Source organism: Palaemon carinicauda, chromosome 31, assembly GCF_036898095.1.
Source record: "Palaemon carinicauda isolate YSFRI2023 chromosome 31, ASM3689809v2, whole genome shotgun sequence".
NCBI classification, from domain to species: Eukaryota; Metazoa; Arthropoda; class Malacostraca; order Decapoda; family Palaemonidae; genus Palaemon; species Palaemon carinicauda.
The window spans coordinates 60,268,310-60,276,394 of record NC_090755.1 but is presented as its reverse complement, the minus strand read 5'-3'; positions in this window follow the sequence as shown (position 1 = coordinate 60,276,394).

Below are 8,085 nucleotides of genomic sequence, written 5' to 3'. Positions count from 1 at the left end.
TATTTAAAAGACTATTTTTTGGGTGATAGGAAAGGTGGGTGTATTTAAGACTTTTTTTAGGGAGTAGGAAAGGTAGGTGTATTTAAAAGCCTTTTTAGGTGATTGGAAAAGTGGGCGTATTTAAAAGGTTGATGAAAAACTGAAAGATGAACAAGCAGGATTTAGAAAAGGTAAAAGTTGTACTGACTAATTTTTTTTATTAAGACATGTGGTACAGCAATGTGTAAATTATAGAAATCCACCTGTGAGGGTATTTTTGGACTATGAAAAAGCATTTGATAGTGTGCACCGGCTAATTTTATGGTGAGTCCTGCGTTATTATGGAGTTTCTCTTAAATATGTAAATTTGGTTAAGTCTGTTCATGAGCATAGCAAGTGCAAAGTTAGTTAGTGGAGTCCTATCAAATGAATTTCCAGTGAACAGTGGAGTACTCCAAGGGAATGTGTTGTCACCTATGTTGTTTATCCTCCTCGTGGATTTTTTAATGCATAGAACAGTTGGGGATGGTGGAGAAGGATTGGGCTGGATTGGCAACAGTAAATTAGCTGACCTAGAGTATGCTGATGACGCAGTCCTTATTAGCAGAACATCACAGACCTTGCAAAGCCTGCTCACCAGAATGCAAGAAATGTCACATGAGGTTGGGCTCTAGATAAATAGAAGAAAGACAGATGATAAGAACGGAATACGTACTGGAAGATTAAATGTCATTGGAAGGAGAAAGGATTAATGAGGTGGAATCATTTGTATATTTAGGAACTATGAACTTTAACACGGGACCTCTAGAATTTGAGTTCAATGAAAGACTGAAAAAAGCAAATCAGACAATGGTAAGGTTTAAGTAAAATTTGGAAATCAAATCGCCCGAAATTACATATAAAAATTTGGCTATATGTCAGTTTAGTGAGATCGGTGTTACTGTATGGACATGAGTCGTGGTATGACAATGGAACAATATTCAACAGATTTCGTAGATTTGAGAACAAAGCTCTCAGTAAAATATTGGGAGTTAAATGGCAGGGCAGGATTAGAAGTGAGATTATAATAGAGATTAGTCGAGTGCCATATGTGGATGAGATCATGGTGAGGGGTAGATAGAGATGGTTAGGGCATTCTCTTCGCACTCCCCAAGAGGGATTTAGCTCACCAAACTTTCAACTGGGCTCCACAACGCACTTGAAGAGTTGGAAGACCCAGACCTACATGGCTGAGGACTATGAAGTGCGAAGTAGATAATGATGAATGGAGAGGTATTGAATTAGAGGCCCAAGATAGAGACGACTGGCGAAATCTAACCGAGGCCCTTTGCGTCAATAGGCGTAGGAGGAAATAATGATATCTTATTAATTAGTGGGTCCTGTGCATGTGTTAATTTGGACGCAAGTGTGTAATTGTGTGTTCAGTGTCTGTATGCTGTCTGTAATTTTCCACTGGCAGGTTGAAAACGTCTTGAAATTACATTTGTAATGGAGGATATGCGGTCACTGCGGTGCAATTGTTAATAATTCCTTACATGAATTCTGCATTAGTCTCTCTCTCTCTCTCTCTCTCTCTCTCTCTCTCTCTCTCTCTCTCTCTCACACCAGCATTCTGGATATTCACTTAAATGGTCATAAATTAAAATTCCTTGTTAATTAGTAAGCTTTGAAGTATCCTAGACAAGTGTACGCGATCCGTCAAAAATGACGGCTAGATATTTAGATAACTATGCACACACACGGATTCAACCCTTCCCAACACCTCCCCTTTCCTATTACCTCTCAGGACAACCTCCCTCCCTCTCACAGGGTATGATTACTCCCCTTACCCGAGGGACGGGAAGAGACCGAGGAGTTATACGTCTGGTAATGCTGCTGAGCGATATATATATATATATATATATATATATATATATATATATATATATATATATATATATATATAAATAAATTTATACATTCACACACACACACACACATATATATATATATATATATATATATATATATATATATATATATATATATATATATATATATATATCCAGACACTTCCTCTTTATTTTATTTAAGAGATAAATAAAAGCTCAAATACATGTATTCACAATCACAATAATTCAGCATAATTATATAAACTCTATAATAAGAATTAGATCTTTAAAAACGTTAGATTATTCCTTGTCAGCTCAACTCTAGTTTCAACGATGTTATGACGAGCCGAGAGGAGGTAGTGATTCAAAGGCAGGATGAAAGCAACTGAGTAGCTTTATTACAGACACTCGCCCTTATATACAATAACTCAATGCAACAGGAAATTTCTTGTTCAACCGACACCGTGCTGGTTAAAAGTTAACGGTGAGAAAGAGATACATGTTTTTTCAGGTTCTTTTTATTGCGAGGGGAGAGCGAAGATACAAGCATGATATATACACAAAATGAAATGTCGGTACTATGTACGATCGTGTGACACACGGTTGGTACATGCAACCCCCCTAAAAATGACATACTGTACGTGTTAAATAGGGCGCCCTGAATCTGGAGTGGTAGTAGCAAAAACTGTGGCCGATTAGCGGCAGTGAGTGGCTGTAGAAGTTGGTTGGGGCGCTAGCAAGTGGTGGATGATGGGTGGCTTTGTTGCCGCTCTGGCTCGTCACGGGGTAGGCGTGTGTGTCCTACGGCATTCATAGGAGTGTCCTACGGCATTCATAGGTGTGTGTGTCCTACGGCATTTGTAGGCCTACGGCATTTATAGGTGTGTGTGTCCTACGGCATTCACGTCAGCTTCGGTTGAAGTTGGATGTATAGACAAAATGAAATGTTACTATGTACGGTCGTGTGACACACGGTTGGTACAATGTTCTCTCTCTCTCTCTCTCTCTCTCTCTCTCTCTCTCTCTCTCTCTCTCTGACAAGTTTTCGTTCTCTATCAAATTTATTTAATGTATATGATAATTTTCAACTTCTCTATCCATCTATCTGTCTGTGTGCGTAGCAAACAAATTTCGATCTCTCTCTCTCTCTCTCTCTCTCTCTCTCTCTCTCTCTCTCTCTCTCTCTCTCTCCGGCGATGAATAATCCAAGTTTCAACTGCACCGATTTGAGATCAAAGTTGCACACTTCTCTCTCTCTCTCTCTCTCTCTCTCTCTCTCTCTCTCTCTCTCTCTCTCTCTCTCTCTCTCTCTCTCTCTCGCATGAACTTTGACTTTCCCCAAGTGGGAATCCGGCCATGGCATCGTACTATGATCATGCACGTTTAGGTCAGAGATCTTATGAAGAAGAAGAAGAAGAAGAGGAGGAGGAGGAAGAAGAGGAGAAGAAGAAGAAGAAGAAGAGGAGGAGGAGAAGAAGAAGAGGAGGAGGAGAAGAAGAAGAAGAAGAAGAAGAAAAATCGTTATTAATTCTTGTTTTTTTTGGGCATACGGTTTTGTAAGCGATTGCTTTGATCCATTTGCCGCAGCTGTTTTGCGCTGGCGAGTTGTTTGCGCTGTTTTAGTTGTTTTAGTTATTTATTGCTGTTGTTGATTAATGGCCTTGAGGTTCTATTATGGAATTGACTACAAAGATGTGTGATTGTTGTTTCATGTGCTATTCTATCTAATCTTTCTTCCTCTTGTTTTGTTAAAGTATTTATAGTTTATATTGGAAATATTTTTGTTGTTGCTATTCCTAAAATATTTGATTTTTCTTGTTTCCTTTCCTCACTGGGCTATTTTCCCTGTTGGGGCCTCTGGGCTTATAGCATCCTGGTTTTCAAACTAGGGTTGTAGCTTAGCAATTAATAATAATAATTTTGTTGCTATACTATTCCCGCACACTTTTTAGAAGGTAGATTGTTTCTTTATGTTTTTATTTTTATTTTACTTTTCCTTTTGTTGCCGTTTTATTTTTGGATTATAATTAAAAATCTCACAACAAAAATGTTGCTGCCATAATCAAAGAGACTCTGATGATAGAGGTATTGGTAAAGCTGTGAACAATATTATTGTTAGTAAACACTAGACATGCTACATAATCTAGGCTTTATCTGCTCTGGGTAAAGCTTTTGGTATCAATTTCGAAATACTAATGCTTTGATTGTTAATGTGGGTGTATGCTGTGCTTATTCTGTTGATGGGATTATAAGTAGGTCAAGGACAGTGGCGCCTCAATATCCAGGTATTTGTATTAACAATGTCTCTTTAACATTATAAAACGAATTTCAAATTCTAGGCGTGATTCCTGACTGCAAATTTACTCTTGAGAAATGCATCTGGTCTGATTCTTTTTCCATTGCACTAAAATTGGTATATTGAGATATTATATTAGAATTTTTGGTGATCAATCTTTTATGCACTTTAAAAAAAAAAAAAAAACTTGATTTTAATCGAAGATTCTCCGTAAAAATATAATGTTCTCAGCCGTATTTTCAGTAATTCAACTGCAATTTTTATCCTATTTTGTTTTCTTTTACGGGTTGGTGACCGTAATATCACTCCTTTAGGTCAATATGTCGGTTTTTTTAGATAGTGAATGTCTGGCAACATTTATTCCAGGGGTTTTGCCCCCCCCCCCCCCCCTTTTTTTTACGGCAAGTTTCATCCTACCACGATTTGAGTATTGTTCTTATTTTAATTCTTTCATCCTACCACGATTTGAGTATTGTTCTTATTTTAATTCCTTCATCCTACCACGATTTGAGTATTGTTCTTATTTTAATTCTTTCATCCTACCACGATTTGAGTATTGTTCTTATTTTAATTCTTTCATCCTACCACGATTTGAGTATTGTTCTTATTTTAATTCCTTCATCCTACCACGATTTGAGTATTGTTCTTATTTTAATTCTTTCATCCTACCACGAGTTGAGTATTGTTTTTATTTTAATTCTTTCATCCTACCACGAGTTGAGTATTGTTCTTATTTTAATTCTTTCATCCTACCACGAGTTGAGTATTGTTCTTATTTTAATTCTTTCATCCTACCACGATTTGAGTATTGTTCTTATTTTAATTCTTTCATCCTACCACGATTTGAGTATTGTTCTTATTTTAATTCTTTCATCCTACCACGATTTGAGTATTGTTCTTATTTTAATTCCTTCATCCTACCACGAGTTGAGTATTGTTCTTATTTTAATTCTTTCATCCTACCACGAGTTGAGTATTGTTCTTATTTTAATTCTTTCATCCTACCACGAGTTGAGTATTGTTCTTATTTTAATTCTTTCATCCTACCACGATTTGAGTATTGTTCTTATTTTAATTCTTTCATCCTACCACGATTTGAGTATTGTTCTTATTTTAATTCTTTCATCCTACCACGAGTTGAGTATTGTTCTTATCTTAATTCTTTGATCCTACCACGATTTGAGTATTGTTCTTATTTTAATTCTTTCATCCTACCACGATTTGAGTATTGTTCTTATTTTAATTCTTTCATCCTACCACGATTTGAGTATTGTTCTTATCTTAATTCTTTGATCCTACCCCGATTTGAGTATTGTTCTTATCTTAATTCTTTGATCCTACCCCGATTTGAGTATTGTTCTTATTTAATTCTTTCATCCTACCACGATTTGAGTATTGTTCTTATCTTAATTCTTTGATCCTACCACGATTTGAGTATTGTTCTTATCTTAATTCTTTGATCCTACCACGATTTGAGTATTGTTCTGTGTGGTCTTCAGTCGCCGACACTCTTCTTAATTTGTTTTGCAAAAACTTAATCGCTATTTAAGTTTGTAATCTGATCTAGATATTAATCTTTGGCACCGCCACCCACCTAGTTCTTTCTGCATAGTTTTTAAAAGAATGACCTATTTTGGTACTGTTGCTGATCTTAATATACGTTTTTATATATCATATATAGTTTATTCCTTGTTTCTCTATTTAATCTCCGCACTGGGCTGCTTTGTCTGTTGGAAACCTTGGGTTTATAGCATTCTGTTTTTCCTAGGGTTATAGCTTGACTAATAATAATAATGATAATAATAGTAACAACAACAACAACAACAACGATGATGATAATAATAATAATAATAATAATAATAACAATAATAATAATAATAATAATAATAATAATAATAATAATAATAATAATAATAATAATAATAATAATATGGGCGTATGCTGTGGTTATTACTGTAGATGTAGGCATTTGCTGTGGTTGCTACTCTTGATGTGGGCATATGATGTGTTATTACTGTTGATGTGGACATTTACTGGGGTTATTTCTGTTGATGTGACATTTACTGGGTTATTACTCTTGATGTGACATTTACTGGACTTATTACTGTTGATGTGGACATATACTAGGGTTATTACTGTTGGTGTGGACATTTACTGGGTATATTACTGTTAGTGTGGACATTTATTGGGTTTATTACTGTTGGTGTGGACATTTACTGGGTATATTACTGTTAGTGTGGACATTTATTGGGTATATTACTGTTAGTGTGGACATTTATTGGGTTTATTACTGTTGGTGTGGACATTTACTGGGTATATTACTGTTAGTGTGGACATTTTTAGAGTTTATTACTGTTAGTGTGGACATTTTTAGAGTTTATTACTGTTGGTGTGGACATTTACTGGGTATATTACTGTTAGTGTGGACATTTATTGGGTTTATTACTGTTGGTGTGGACATTTACTGGGTATATTACTGTTAGTGTGGACATTTATTGGGTTTATTACTGTTGGTGTGGACATTTACTGGGTATATTACTGTTAGTGTGGACATTTATTGGGTTTATTACTGTTAGTGTGGACATTTATTGGGTTTATTACTGTTAGTGTGGACATTTATTGGGTTTATTACTGTTGGTGTGGACATTTACTGGGTATATTACTGTTAGTGTGGACATTTATTGGGTTTATTACTGTTGGTGTGGACATTTACTGGGTATATTACTGTTAGTGTGGACATTTATTGGGTTTATTACTGTTGGTGTGGACATTTACTGGGTATATTACTGTTAGTGTGGACATTTATTGGGTATATTACTGTTAGTGTGGACATTTATTGGGTTTATTACTGTTGGTGTGGACATTTACTGGGTATATTACTGTTAGTGTGGACATTTATTGGGTATATTACTGTTAGTGTGGACATTTATTGGGTTTATTACTGTTGGTGTGGACATTTACTGGGTATATTACTGTTAGTGTGGACATTTTTAGAGTTTATTACTGTTAGTGTGGACATTTTTAGAGTTTATTACTGTTGGTGTGGACATTTACTGGGTATATTACTGTTAGTGTGGACATTTATTGGGTTTATTACTGTTGGTGTGGACATTTACTGGGTATATTACTGTTAGTGTGGACATTTATTGGGTTTATTACTGTTGGTGTGGACATTTACTGGGTATATTACTGTTAGTGTGGACATTTATTGGGTATATTACTGTTAGTGTGGACATTTATTGGGTTTATTACTGTTGGTGTGGACATTTACTGGGTATATTACTGTTAGTGTGGACATTTTTAGAGTTTATTACTGTTGGTGTGTACATTTGCTGGGTATATTACTGTTAGTGTGGACATTTTTAGAGTTTATTACTGTTGGTGTGGACATTTGCTGGGTATATTACTGTTAGTGTGGACATTTTTAGAGTTTATTACTGTTGGTGTGGACATTTGCTGGGTATATTACTGTTAGTGTGGACATTTTTAGAGTTTATTACTGTTGGTGTGGACATTTGCTGGGTATATTACTGTTAGTGTGGACATTTTTAGAGTTTATTACTGTTGGTGTGGACATTTGCTGGGTATATTACTGTTAGTGTGGACATTTTTAGAGTTTATTACTGTTGGTGTGGACATTTGCTGGGTATATTACTGTTAGTGTGGACATTTTTAGAGTTTATTACTGTTGGTGTGGACATTTGCTGGGTATATTACTGTTAGTGTGGACATTTTTAGAGTTTATTACTGTTAGTGTGGACATTTTTAGAGTTTATTACTGTTGGTGTGGACATTTGCTGGGTATATTACTGTTAGTGTGGACATTTTTAGAGTTTATTACTGTTGGTGTGTACATTTGCTGGGTATATTACTGTTAGTGTTGACATTTTTAGAGTTTATTATTGTTGGTGTGGACATTTTTAGAGTTTATTACTGTTG